The following is a 15,551-nucleotide window of genomic DNA, read 5'->3' on the forward strand; positions in this document are numbered from 1 at the left end:
CGTATAAGCAAAACACATAACAATCAAACACAATTCAGAGAAAATCTAACTATTTTCTCGAAAAAAAATTCAAAGGAAATCTCCGCTTTGTCCTGTGTTCAAACAGAACCATTCTCCTCGAATACTGGTCATCTGTTCTGACCATTTCGCTTCATGATTTTAACGTGTTTCCAACTTAGAAACATCTCACATGTTCCATCAGTTGTAACATCTCTCGAACACAAGAACAACTAATGTGTTCCTGATCAAAACATCAATACATACTATACACATATATAGTTGCTATCTATAGCTGAATGTATTCAATAACTGACAACTGATAAAAAATGACATGAATCCTATGTTGCTGCAATAGTTTACTAGGAATTCTTATGACTTCTATAACCTCTACTTAACATATGTCAGCAACAATACTTCGGACATTCAAGTCCTAAAACATTGCTCTGATACCACCTTTGTACGACTCGATTTCCCCCTCGAAACTCGAACCGAGACTGGCGCTAGGGAATGGGAATTGTTGTTCCGAAACCCGTAGCAAGCCTAAAACCTCTATAAATTTTTCGCAAATATAAACCTAGATCGTACCTCGCGTACGACCCGTTTTCAGAAAACATCGTTAAAACATTTTTACGTTTAACGTGGAAAACAAATTCTGAAAATATTCATATAAGCGAAATCACATTTTCAGAAATGTTGGTTGAATAACCCTAGTTATTATGACCCACGCGCATTTCTGAAAACCGGTGCGGTGGTACAAGGACTTAGCTCACGTGCCTTGCTTCACAGGCAGCCCTGTCTCAAACCATGCATCCGAACAATATGTTTAATAAAATATATCGAAAACTTTCCTTTTCAAAGCGTTACATTAAACATATTAAAAACATGCACAGCAGGCACACAAACGTAAGGCCAGCTAAACTATACACAGTGTCTTTGCAGACTAAAGACACGAAGCTTGGCCCACCCATAGGGGACACTATAAAACACCATATGCCTATTAAGTAGCCACCTAGTAGAGTTAGACAAAGTCAGGTTCCTATCAGAGTGTATAGACAGAGGAAACCTGACGTGGCCACAGGCATAACACACCGATATACACTATTGCAGCATCTAAGAGTTTAAAGTGTTATTTACATAACAACAAGATAAGCTTCCCTGATGGTAAAGGGTGGAAGCTCTACCAGACCCGATAGCTAGGTACCTGAAAATGATAAAAAACAACTGAGTTAGAAACATAAATATTTCTGAGTGAGTAGATATGTTTACAGTTAAATACCAAAATCGCATATAGACAAAATATCGGTATATAAAAATATTACCAGTCCTCGATCCAAATGAAACCCTAGTCCTGTTACGTTATAATGCTATCACATATAATGCATATGCTCTACTCTTGTTTAATATAGGATGAGTTGTATACATATGTATCACAGCCATCTTGACTCTGCATAGGGTTGCTGGGCCGGAACTTAAATCACTGCCACCTCAACACTACCCACTAGGTTTAAAAGCATCTGACTTAAAACCTAATATCAGTATGTATGCTTATAATATTTACCTCTCATCTAGTTCATTAACACCGGTGATCACACAGTCATATTGTTGCCCAATAGATAGCTCGTTTCAGTGGATCTTCCTTGGCTAAGTTTCGTACTTAGTGCGATCTTTGTATTTAAAAACAATTGAATACCAATATTCAAAAGTAAACAACTGAACTCACAAACACCGCTAGGTCTTGAACTTAATCCTGTGGTTGAGGTCATACTACTGGCTAGCTGGTCGGACTAAACACACAAAGCAAACAGGATAAAACACATCAATATATAGTTCTTATAAACTTTCAAGGTTCATAAACCCAGATCTAGGTCAACAATATAATCATATAAACACGTAATACTTATGGTCTGTTTTCTTTTAAAACCATAGTATTAATTCTCATTTTGAGAAAATGTTCTAACTTATCTATAGAAGTTATTTTAGGTATCACAATACCTAAAGAAAACCATTTATAGTATAGACCCAATTGTCAAAACAATTCTCAGTCATATACTATGTATTTAGCAAAACCGTTTTCTAAATCTTTAAAACCGTTTAAATGTCGACTTTAACTATTTTAAAGTCTGTTATAAGCGTTTAACTTTACTTTTAAAATCTCTTTTAAAAGTCTTTAGGTTTAGGTTATAAAACCTTTTCACTTTCTTCCAAAACAAGTTATCAATTTAAAACGTTTTCGGATCAACAAAACTACATCAAGTTCTTAGGGCAAAAGCCGCGAAAAGAATCCCCCTTATCGGCAGTGCACGATCGTGCACCCTAGATGGTGCACGTTCGTGCACCTTAGTGCACGGTCGTGCACCCTCTCATGGTGCACGTTCGTGCACCCGAGTGCACAGCCCCGGGAAAATCGATTTCCCGGGCTTTCCGACGTGATTTAACCCCGTTTTCAGCCCCTAACACGTATACACATTCCAATCTATCCATATGCACATTCGAAACATAAAAAACAATACGTTTACGTTCGATTCGATATGGTAACCGTTTATAAACAAATATATATTTGAAATATATCGAAATATATCAAAATAAACGTTTAATATGAGTTTAATACCTCAATTACTTGAGTAATCGTCGAAGAAACATAGTTAGAATTAAGAAAGGGATCGAACGGCCGAAACCCTAAGTCGCCGCATGTACTTAGAGCTAAAGCAGCTCTATTTTGCTAAGCAAAAGAAGAAAATAAGGTTTCTGTACCTTATTTTGATATCAAATGATATATATATAGTATTGGTTAAAGTGCGCTTTAGTACTAGCTCAATCATGCACTTTAAACCAACTTCTAAACTAGTCGTCTGTAGCTCAAACGGAAACGATTTCTAAATTTCGTGAAAATTTTACCAAAAATCAAAAAAATATAACAAGAATTAAAATATAATTTTTATTTCCACCCGACTTATATTTTATTCTTAATAAATCATTCTCGATTTATTAAGTCCGCATTGACTGTGCTTGATAAAATTTCTCCTTCTAAATTTTATCATATTTTCACGATAACCTTTTTAAAATATTTCGCGAATATTAGCACCAAAAATATTCGCTAGGGACTTATGACTTATTCTGCACCCAATTTATAAATCTATATTATCTCCGTTAACTATATAACTACTCAAATTTAATTTCTAAAAATTTAAATTTGCAATCTTATAGCCATAATAAAAAAATTTAGGGACACTTGTAAATTAAATTCATATTTAAATTTAATTTACCTACTCCCGTCTAATAAAATATTAGGCACGTGGCTATATTTTAACCCTTAAATTTCCGGGTTATTACACGCACGTCGTTAGACATTACCGCATGTCGCGCGACACCCCGAAACAGGTCCAAATGTTGCCTCGACATGCTCCCGACATCCCTAACTCATTCCGACATGTTTCTACATCAATATAACACAAAATTCAACTCAATTATCATCAAAAACGTCAAAAACGACGTGATTACGATTTCAGCAACCAAAACATCAATCATACCTTGATTTGAAGCTTGTAGATGATAGAGAATTGAATTCTTGATTCATCGACGCGAGAATCACTCGATTCAGACGAGAAACGGCGAAATGGCGGCGGATCAACGATGATCGCCATTTTCCTCTTCTTTCTTTCTGGATCCATCTGATCCATTCTAAATTCCTTATTTTTAAGGAAATGTTAATATATAACTTGGCAAATTTTTCACTTTAACCCTTCGTTTCTTTAACTTAAACCAATTCTCTTTTAAACTATCTATTTTAAACTAATCGGTAAATTATTCGTTTTAACTCAAAAACATTCGTATTGTTTATTTCCAAATAAATAATTCTAACCATAATTATCAATTTTCGTCAAGAATCTTGTAATATCTATTCTCGAGGCTTAATTGGATAAATTACACTTTGGTCCTTAAACTTTCAAAAGTTGTAATTTAGCCCAAAACGTAACCGCGTCCAAATTTTAAACAGTCTCCGATTGACTTGAAATTTTTACCATAGATACTTTAAAATACTTTGCGGAATTTGGCGAAATAATTATCAACTCGGGATTTGTAATTTATTTTAGGGCTAATTCCATAAAAAATCATGAACTTTATACGAATTTTCATTTTAATCATGACTTTTAAAAATTGTCATATAAAACCATGACCTTTCATTTTTATTCAAATCTATCACCAACCCAATTTTTGATGTATTTTTGATGACGTGACCACCATAATCCGGTAAGTTTGAAAAAAAATGAAAGGTAAAATTCACCAGAAAAATAGTCGCTGATAGATTTGAAAAAAATAAAAGGTCATGGTTTTATATGGAATTAAAATTCATGTAAAGGTCGTGACTTTTTATGGAATTAACCCTTTATTTTATATGAATTTTCTCAGCTATTTCCTTAAATCCCATTAAATAACTTAATATAAATTATTCTTAATTCTTGATATTTTAAATTAAATCAATTCTGATTTAATTTATCGAGATTTACAACACGTGGCACGATAAAAATATTCAGGGTATTACACAAACGTTTCACATTTTTAGTGATTTAAGCCAAACGTTTACAGATGTTTCGAAACAAATCCAAACGTTTCAACTTAGCGATTTATGCCAAACGTTTAAAAACGTTTCGAAATAAATTCAAACGTTTCCCCTTTTTAGCGATATAAACTAAACGTTTACAGACGTTAGGAAACAAATCCAAACCTTTTCCCTTTTTAGCGATTTAAGCCAAACATTTACAAACGTTACGAATATAATCCCAACGTTTCCCCTCTCTAGCGATATAAGCCAAACGTTTACAAACGTTACGAAACAAAACAAGACATTTCACCTTTTTTGCAAATTAAGCAAAACGTTTACAAACATTACGAAACAAAATCAAAAGTTTAAAATGTAATAAAACAAATCCAAGCATTTCACCTTTTTAGCAATTTAAACCAAACGTTTACAAACATTACAAAACAAAACCAAATGTTTCACCTATTTAGCGATTTAAGCCAAACGTTTACAAACGTTCCGAAACAAATCCCAACATTTCACCTTTTTAGCGATTTAAGCCAAACGTTACGAAACAAATCCAAACATTACGAAACAAAACCAAATGTTTTAAAACGTTAAAAAACAAATCCAAGCGTTACTCATTTTTAGCAATTTAAGCCAAACGTTTACAGACGTTAGGAAACAAATCCAAAGGTTTCCCCTTTTTAGCAATATAAGCCAAACGTTTACAGACGTTACGAAACAAATCCAAATGTTTCAACTTTTTACCGATTTAAGCCAAACGTTTAAAAACGTTAAGAAACAAATGCAAACGTTTTCCCTTTTTAGCGATTTAAGCTAAATGTTTACAGACGTTAGGAAACAAATCCAAACGTTTCCCCTTTTTAGCTATTTAAGCCAAACGTTTACAAACGTTATGAATATAATCCAAACGTTTCCCCTTTTTAGCGATCTAAGCCAAACGTTTACAAACGTTACTAAACAAAACATGACATTTCACCTTTTTTGCAAATTAAGCCAAACGTTTACAAACATTACGAAACAAAATCAAACGTTTAAAATGTAACAAAACAAATCCAAGTATTTCACTTTTTTAGCAATTTAAGCCAAACGTTTATAAACATTACAAAACAAAACCAAACGTTTCACCTTTTTAGCGACTTAAGCCAAACGTTTACAAACGTTCCGAAACAAATCCCAATGTTTCACCTTTTTAGCGATTTAAGCCAAACGTTATGAAACAAATCCAAACATTGCGAAATAAAACCAAATGTTTTAAAACGTTATAAAACAAATCCAAGCGTTTTCCCTTTTTAGCAATTTAAGCCAAACGTTTACAAACGTTACGAAACAAATCCAAGCGTTTCACTTTTTTAGCAATTTAAGCCAAACGTTTACAAACTTTCCGAAACAAATCCAAGCGTTTCACCTTTTTAGTAATTTAAGCCAAACATTTACAAACGTTATGAAACAAATCCAAACGTTTCACCTTTTTAGCAATTTAAGCCAAATGTTTACAAACGTTACAAAACGAATCCAAGTGTTTCACCTTTTTAGCAAATTAAGCCAATCGTTTACAAACATTACGAAACAAATCCAAACGTTTCACCTTTTTAGCGAAATAAGCCAAACGTTTACAAACGTTTCGAAAAAAATCCAAAGATTTCACCTTTTTTGCGATTTAAGCTGAACGTTTACAAACGTTACGAAACAAAACCAAACGTTTCACCTTTTTAGCAATTTAAGCCCTACGTTTACAAACGTTACGAAACAAATCCAAACGTTTCACCTTTTTAGCGATTTATGCCAAACGTTATGAAACAAATCCAAACGTTACACCTTTAACGTTACAAAACAAATCCAAACGTTTCACCATTTTAACGATTTAAGCCAAATGTTTACAAACGTTACGAAACAAATCCAAACGTTTCACCTTTTTAGCAATTTAAGCAAAACGTTTACAAACGTTACGAAACAAATTCAAACGTTTCACCTTCTAAGCAATTTAAGTCGAACGTTTACAAACGTTACTAAACAAAACCAAACGTTTCACCTTTTTAGTAATTTAAGTCAAACTTTTACAAACGTTACGAAACAAACCAAACGTTTCACCTTTTTAGCAATTTAAGCCGAACGTTTACAAACGTTACCAAACAAAACCAAACGTTTCACCTTTTTAGGGATTTAAGTCAAACATTTACAAACAATACGAAACAAATCCAAGCGTTTCCCTATTTTAGCGATTCAAGCCAAACTTTTATAAACGTTACGAAACAAATCCAAATGTTTCACCTTTTTAGCGATTGATGACACACGTTTACAAACGTTACGAAACAAATCCAAACATTTCACATATTTAGCAATTTAAACCAAACGTTACGAAACAAAACAAAGTGTTTCACCTTTTTAGCAATTTAAGCCAAAAGTTTATAAACGTAACGAAACAAATCCAAGCGTTGCACCTTTTTAGCAATCTAAGCCAAACGTTTACAAACATTTCGAAACAAATCCAAGCGTTTCACCTTTTTAGCAATTTAAGCCAAAACGTTTACATACGTTACAAAACAAATCCAAACATTTCGCCTTTTTAGCGATTTAAGCCAAACGTTTACAAACGTTATGAAACAAATCCAAATGTTTCGCCTTTTTAGCGATTTAAGACAAACGTTTATTATGAAACAAAACAGTACGTTTCACATTTTTTGCGATTTAAGCCAAGCGTTTACAAACATTACGAAACAAAACCAAACGTTTAAAACGTTACGCAACAAATCCAAGCATTTCACCTTTTTAGCAACTTAAGCCAAACGTTTATAAACTTTGCAAAACAAATCCAAACGTTTTACCTTTTAAGCGATTTAAGACAAACGTTTACAAACATTACGAAACAAATCAAAATGTTTGACCTTTTTAGCGATTTAAGCTAAACGTTTGCAAACGTTACGAAACAAAACCAAACGTTTCCCCTTTTTAGCGATTTAAAACGAACGTTTACAAATGTTACGAAATAAATCCAAACGTTTCACCTTTTTAGCGATTCAAGCCAAACGTTTACAAACGTTACGAAAAAATCCAAACATTTCACCTTTTTGGAGATTTAAGCCAAACGTTTCCCCTTTTTAGCGATATAAGCCAAACGTTTCCAAACGTTACGAAACAAATCCAAACGTTTCACCTTTTTAGCGATTTAAGCCAAACGTTTACAAACGTTACGAAACAAATCCAAATGTTTCACTTCTTTTTTAGCGATTTAAGCCAAACGTTTACAAACGTTTACAAAACTAATCCAAACGTTTAAAATGTTACGAAACCCTGTTTAGCAATTTAAGCCAAACGTTTACAAACGTAACGAAACAAATCCAAACGTATTACATTTTAAGAGATTTAAGACAAACGTTTACAAACATTATGAAACAAATCCAAACGTTTGACCTTTTTAGCGAATTATGCCTAACATTTACAATCGTTACGAAACAAAACCAAACGTTTCACCTTTTTACCGATTTAAAACGAACGTTTACAAACGTTACGAAACAAATCCAAACGTTTCACCTTTTTAGCGATTTAAGCCAAACGTTTACAAACATTACGAAACAAAACCAAACGTTTCCCCTAATTAGCGATTTAAGCCAAACGTTTACTGACGTTATGAAACAAATCCAAACGTTTCACCTTTTTAGCGATTTAAGCCAAAGGTTTATAAATGTTGAGAAACAAATCCAAACGTTTCCCCTTTTTAGCGATTTATGCCAAACGTTTACAAACGTTACGAAACAAATCCAAACATTTCACCGTTTTAGCGATATATGCCAAACGTTTACAAACGTGACGCAACAAATCCAAATGTTAAGAAACAAAACAAAATGTTACAAAACAAATCCAAGCGTTTCACCTTTTTAGCAATTTAAGCCAAATGTTTACGAACGTTACGAAACAAATCCAAACGTTTCACCTTTTTAGCAATTTAAGCCAAACGTTTATAAACGTTACGAAACAAAACTAAACATTTCACCTTTTTAGCGATTTAAGCCAAACGTTTACAAATGTTATGAAAAAAACCAAACGTTTCCCCATGTTCGCGATTTAATCAAAACATTTAAAACGTTACGAAACAAATCCAAACGTTTCCCCTTTTCAATGATTTAAGCCAAAAGTTTACAAAAGTTACGAAACAAATCCAAACATTTTACATTTTTAGCGATTGAAGCCAAAAGTTTACAAACGTTACGAAACAAATTCAAATATTTCACATATTTAGCAATTTAAGCCAAACGTTTACAAACGTTACGAAACAAAACCAAGTGTTTCACCTTTTAAGCAATTTAAACCATACGTTTACAAACGTAACGAAACAAATCCAAGCGTTTCACCTTTTTAGCAATTTAAGCCTAACGTTTACAAACGTTAAGAAACAAATCCAAGTATTTCTCCTTTTTAGCAATTTAAGCTAAACGTTTACAAACGCTAAGAAAAAAATACAAATGTTTCACCTTTTTAACGATTTAAGCCAAACGTTTACAAATAGTACGAAACAAATCCAAACGTTTCACCTTTTTAGCGATTTAAGCCAAACGTTTACAAATGCTACGAAACAAATCCAAATGTTTCACCTTTATAGCAATTTAAGCCAAACATTTACAAACCCTACGAAGCAAATCCAAACGTTTCACCTTTTTAGCGATTTAAGCCAAACGTTGAAAAACGTTACGAAACAAATCCAAAAGTTTCACATTTTTAATGATTTAAGCCAAGCATTTACTAACGTTACGAAACAAATTCAAACGTTCAATCTTTTTAGCGATTTAAGCCAACCGTTTACAAACGTTACGAAACAAATCCAAACGTTTCTCCTTTTTAGCGATTTAAGCCAAACGTTTACAAACGTTACGAAACAAATCCAAACGTTTCACCTTTTTAGGGATTTAAGCCAAATGTATACAAACGTTACGAAACAAAACCAAATTATTAAAACGTTACAAAACAAATCCAAACATTTCATATTTTTAGCGATTTATGCCAAACGTTTACAAATGTGACGAAATAATGCCAAACATTTCACCCTTTTAGACATTTACAAACATTACTAAACAAATCCAAACGTTTCACCTTTTTAGTGATTTAAGCCAAACGTTACAAAACAAATCCAAACGTTTTACCTTTTTTGCGATTTAAGCCAAACATTTACAAAGGTTATGAAACAAATTCAAAGGTGTCCCCTTTTTAACATTTTAAGCCAAACGTTTACAAACGTTATGAAACAAATCCAAGCGTTTCACCTTTTTAGCAATTTAAGCCAAACGTTTACAAAGGTTACGAATAAAAACCAACGTTTCACCTTTTTAACGATTTTAGCCAAACGTTTACAGACGTTATGAAACAAATCCAAACGTTTCACCTTTTTTGCGATTTAAGCCAAACGATTGCAGACGTTAGGAAACAAATCCAAACGTTTCCCCTTTTGCGCGATTTCAGCCAAACGTTTACAAACGTTACGAAACAAATCCAAACGTTTCAACTTTTTAGCGATTTAAGCCAAACGTTTAAAAACGTTAAGAAACAAATTCAAACGTTTCACCTTTTTAGCGATTTAAGCAAAACGTTTACAGATGTTAGGAAACAAATCCAAACGTTTCCCCTTTTTAGCGATTTAAGCCAAACGTTTACAAACGTTAAGAAATAAAACAGGAAAATTCACCTTTTTTGAAATTTAAGCCAAACGTTTACAAACGGTACGAAACAAAACCAAACGTTTAAAATGTTACAAAACAAATCCAACCATTTAACCTTTTTAGCAATTTAATCCAAACGTTGCGAAATAAATCCAAACATTTCACCTTTTCAGCGATTTAAGCCAAACGTTTACAAACATTTCGAAACAAATCCAAACGTTTCACCTTTTTAGCGATTTAAGCCAAACGTTTACAAATGTTAAGAAACAAATCCAAACATTACGAAACAAAACCAAACATTTTAAAACGTTACGAAACAAATCCAAGCGTTTCACCTATTTAGAAATTGAAGCCAAACGTTTATAAACGTTGAGAAACAAATCCAAGCGTTTCACCTTCTTAGAAATTTATGCCAAACGTTTACAAGCGTTCCGAAACAAATCCAAGCGTTTCACCATTTTAGTAATTTAAGCCAAACGTTTTCAAACGTTCCGAAACAAATCCAAGCGTTTCACCTTTTTAGTAATTTAAGCCAAACGTTTACAAACATTACGAAACAAATCCAAACGTTTCACCTTTTTAGCAATTTAAGACAAATGTTTAAAAACGTTACAAAACGAATCCAAGCGTTTAACCTATTTAGAAATTTAAGCCAAACGTTTATAAACGCTGAGAAACAAATCCAAGCGTTTTACCTTTTTAGCAATTTAAGCCAAACGTTTACAAACGTTCCGAAACAAATCCAAGAGTTTCACCTTTTTAGCAATTTAAGCCAATCGTTTACAAATGTTACGGAACAAATCCAAATGTTTCACCTGTTTAGCGATTTAAGCCAAACGTTTACAAATTTTACGAAACAAATCCAAACATTTCACCTTTTTAGCGATTTAAGCCGAATGTTTACAAACGTTACGAAACAAAACCAAACGTTTCACCTTTTTAGCAATTTAAGCCCAACGTTAACAAACGTTACGAAATAAATCCAAACGTTTCTCAATTTAGCGATTTTAGCCAAATGTTTAAAACGTTACGAAACAAATCCAAACTTTCACCTTTTTAGCGATTTAAGCCAAACGTATAAAACGTTACGAAACAAATCTAAACTTTCACCTTTTTAGCGATTTATGCCAAACGTTTATGGACGTTATGAAGCAAATCCAAACGTTACACCTTTAACATTACGAAACAAATCCAAACGTTACACCTTTAACGTTACGAAACAAATCAAAACGTTTCACCTTTTTAGCGATTTAAGCCAAATGTTTACAAACGCTATGAAACAAATCCAAACATTTCACCTTTTTAGCAATTTAAGCAAAAACAAAAGTTGCGAAACAAATCCAAAAGTTACTAAGCAAAACGAAACATTTACAAACATTACAAACCAAATCCAAGCATTTCACTTTTTTAGCAATTTAAGCGAAACGTTTACAAACACTATGAAACAAATCCAAGCGTTTCACCTTTTTCGCAATTTAAGCAAAACGTTTATAAATGTTACGAAACAAATCCAAACGTTTCACCTATTTAGCAATTTAAGTCGAACGTTTACAAACGTTACGAAACAAAACCAAACGTTTCACCTTTTTAGTGATATAAGTCAAACTTTTACAAACGTTACGAAACAAATCCAAATGTTTCCCTATTTAAGCGATTCAAACCAAACTTTTACAAACATTACGAAACAAATTCAAACGTTTCACCTTTATAGCGGTTGATGACAAACGTTTACAAATGTTACGAAACAAATCCAAACGTTTCCCATATTTAGCAATTTAAGCCAAACGTTATGCAACAAAACAAAGCGTTTCACTTTTTTAGCAAATTAAGCCAAACGTTTACAAACGTAACGAAACAAATCCAAGAGTTTCACCTTTTTAGCAATTTAAGCCAAACGTTTACATATGTAAGAAAACAAATCCAAGCGTTTCACCTTTTCTGCAATTTAAGCCAAACGTTTACATACGTTACGAAACAAATCCAAACGTTTCACGTTTTTAGCGATTTAAGCCAAACGTTTACAAACGTCACGAAACTAATCCAAACGTTTCATCTTTTTAGCGATTTAAGCCAAACGTTTACTACGAAACAAAACAGGACGTTTCACATTTTTTGCGATTTAAGCCAAACATTTACAAACATTACGAAACGAAACCAAATGTTTAAAACATTACGCAACAAATCCAAGCATTTCACCTTTTTAGCGATTTAAGCCAAACGTTTATAAACGTTGCGAAACAAATCCAAACGATTCCCTATTTTAACGACTCAAGCCAACCTTTTCCAAACGTTACGAAACAAATCCAAATGTTTCACCTTTTTAGCGATTGATGCCAAACGGTTACAAATTTTACGAAACAAATCCAAACGTTTCACATATATAGCAATTTAAGCCAAACGTTACAAAACAAAACAAAGTGTTTCACCTTTTTAGCAATTTAAGCCAAACGTTTACAAACATTACGAAATAAATCCAAGTGTTTCACCTTTTTAGCAATTTAAACCAAATGTTTACATACGTTACGAAACAAATCCAAACGTTTCACCTTTTTAGCGATTTAAGCCAAATATTTACAAACGTTACGAAAAAAATCCAAACGTTTCAACTTTTCAACGATTTAAGTCAAACGTTTACTCCGAAACAAAACAGGACGTTTCACATTTTTTGCATCCAAACGTTTACAAACATTACGAAACAAAACCAAACGTTTAAAACGTTATGCAACAAATCCAAGCATTTCACCTTTTTAGCAATTTAAGCAAAACGTTTATAAACGTTGCAAAACAAATCCAATCGTTTCCCCTTTTTAGAGATTTAAGCTAAACGTTTCACCTTTTTTTTGCGATTTAAGCCAAACGTTTGCAAACGCTACGAAACAAATCCAAACGTTTACAAACGTTACAAAACAAATCCAACCGTTTCACCTATTTTGCAATTTAAGCCAAATGTTTACAAACGATACAAAACAAATCCAAGCATTTCACCTTTTTAGCAATTTATGCAAAACGTTTACAAAAGTTACGAAACAAATCCAATAGTTTCACCTTTTTAGCGATTTAAGTCGAACGTTTACAAATATTACGAAACAAATCCAAACGTTTCACCTTTTTAGCGATTTAAGCCAAACGTTTACGAAACAAATCAAAACGTTTCTCCTTTTTAGCCATTTAAGCAAAACGTTTCACATTTTTAGCGATTTAAGCCAAACGTTTACAAACGTTACGAAACAAATCCAAACGTTTCACCTTTTTAGCGAGCTAAGCCAAACGTTTACAGACGTTATGAAACAAAACCCAAACTTTTCCCCTTTCTAGCGATATAAGTGAAACGTTTACAAACGTTACAAAAAAATTCCAAACGTTTCACATTTTTAACGATTTAGGCCACATGATTACAAACGTTACGAAACAAATCCAAACGTTTCACCTTTTTATCAGTTTAAGTCCAAACGTGTCACCTTTTTAGCGATTTAAGCCGAACGTTTTCAAACGTTACGAAAAAATCCAAACATTTCACCTTTTTAGAGATTTAAGCCAAACGTTTCCACTTTTTAGCGATACAAGCCAACCGTTTACGAACGTTACGAAACAAATCCAAACGTTTCACCTTTTTAGCGATTTATGCCAAACGTTTACAAACGTTACGAAAAAAATCCAAATGTTTCACTTTTTTAGCGATTTAAGCCAAACATTTACAAACTTTACAAAACTAATACAAACGTTTAAAATGTTACGAAACCTTGTTTAGCAATTTAAGCCAAACGTTTACAAACGTTACGAAACAAATCCAAACGTTTCACCTTTTTAGCGATTTATGCCAAACGTTTACAAACGTTACGAAACAAATCCAAATGTTTCACTTTTTTAGCGATTTAAGCCAAACATTTACAAACTTTACAAAACTAATCCAAACGTTTAAAATGTTAAATCCAAACAAATCCAAAAGTTTGCGATATAAGCCAAATGTTTACAAATGTCACGAAACAAATCTAAACATTTCACCTCTTTAGCGATTTAAGCCAAACGAATAAAAACGTTACGAAATAAAACCAAACGTTTAAAACGTTACAAAACAAATCTAAACGTTTCACATTTTTCGTGATTTAAGCCAAACGTTTACAAATGTTACGAAACAAAACCAAGCGTTTCACGATTTTAGCAATTTAAGCCAAACGTTTACAAACGTTACAAACAAATCCAAGCGTTTCACCTTTTTAGCAATATAAGCCAAACATTACGAAACAAATCCAAGCGTTTCACCTTTTTAGCAATTTAAGTCAAACGTTACGAAAAAAATCCAAACATTTCACCTTTTTAGCGATTTAAGCCAAACGTTTTCAAACGTTACGAAACAAATTCAAACGTTTCAACTTTTTAGTGATTTAAGCCAAACGTTTACAAACCTTACAAAAAAAATCCAAACGTTTTACCTTCTTAGCGATTTAAGCCAAATATTGACAAAGGTTATGAAACAAATCAAAATGTTTCACCTTTTTAACATTTTAAGCAAAACTTTTACAAACGTTACGAAACAAATCCAAGCGTTTCACCTTTTTAGCAATTGAAGCCAAACGTTTACAAAGGTTACGAAACAAAACCAAATGTTTCACCTTTTTAGCGATTTAAGCCAAACGTTTACAGACGTTATGAAACAAATCCATACGTTTCACCTTTTTAGCGATTTAAGCCAAACTTTTATAGACGTTAGAGAACAAATCCAAACGTTTCCCCTTTTTAAAGATTTAGGCCAAACGTTTACAAACGTTACGAAACAAATCCGAACGTTTCAACTTATAAGCGATTTAAACCAAACGTTTAAAACTTTAAGAAACAAATTCAAACGTTTCACCTTTTCAGCGATTTAAGCTAAACGTTTACAGACGTTAGGAAACAAATCCAAACGTTTCCCCTTTTTAGCGATCTAAGCCAAACGTTTACAAACGTTACGAAACAAATCCAAACAATTCGAAACAAAACCAAACGTTTTAAAACGTTACGAAATAAATCCAAGCGTTTCACCTATTTAGAAATTTAAGCCAAACGTTTACAAACGTTACGAAACAAATCCAAGCGTTTCACCTTTTTAGCAATTTAAGCAAAACGTTTACAAACGTTTACAAACGTTCCGAAACAAATCCAAGCATTTCACCTTTTTAGAAATTTATACCAAACGTATACAAACGTTACGAAACAAATCCAAACGTTTCACCTTTTTAGAAATTTAAGCCAAATGTTTACAAATGTTACAAAACGAATCCAAGTGTTTCACCTTTTTAGCAATTTAAGCCAATCGTTTACAAACGTTACGAATCAAATCCAAATGTTTCACCTTTTTAGCAATTTAAGCCAAACATTTACAAACG

Source organism: Mercurialis annua, linkage group LG7 (genome assembly GCF_937616625.2).
Source record: "Mercurialis annua linkage group LG7, ddMerAnnu1.2, whole genome shotgun sequence".
Taxonomy (NCBI): Eukaryota; Viridiplantae; Streptophyta; class Magnoliopsida; order Malpighiales; family Euphorbiaceae; genus Mercurialis; species Mercurialis annua.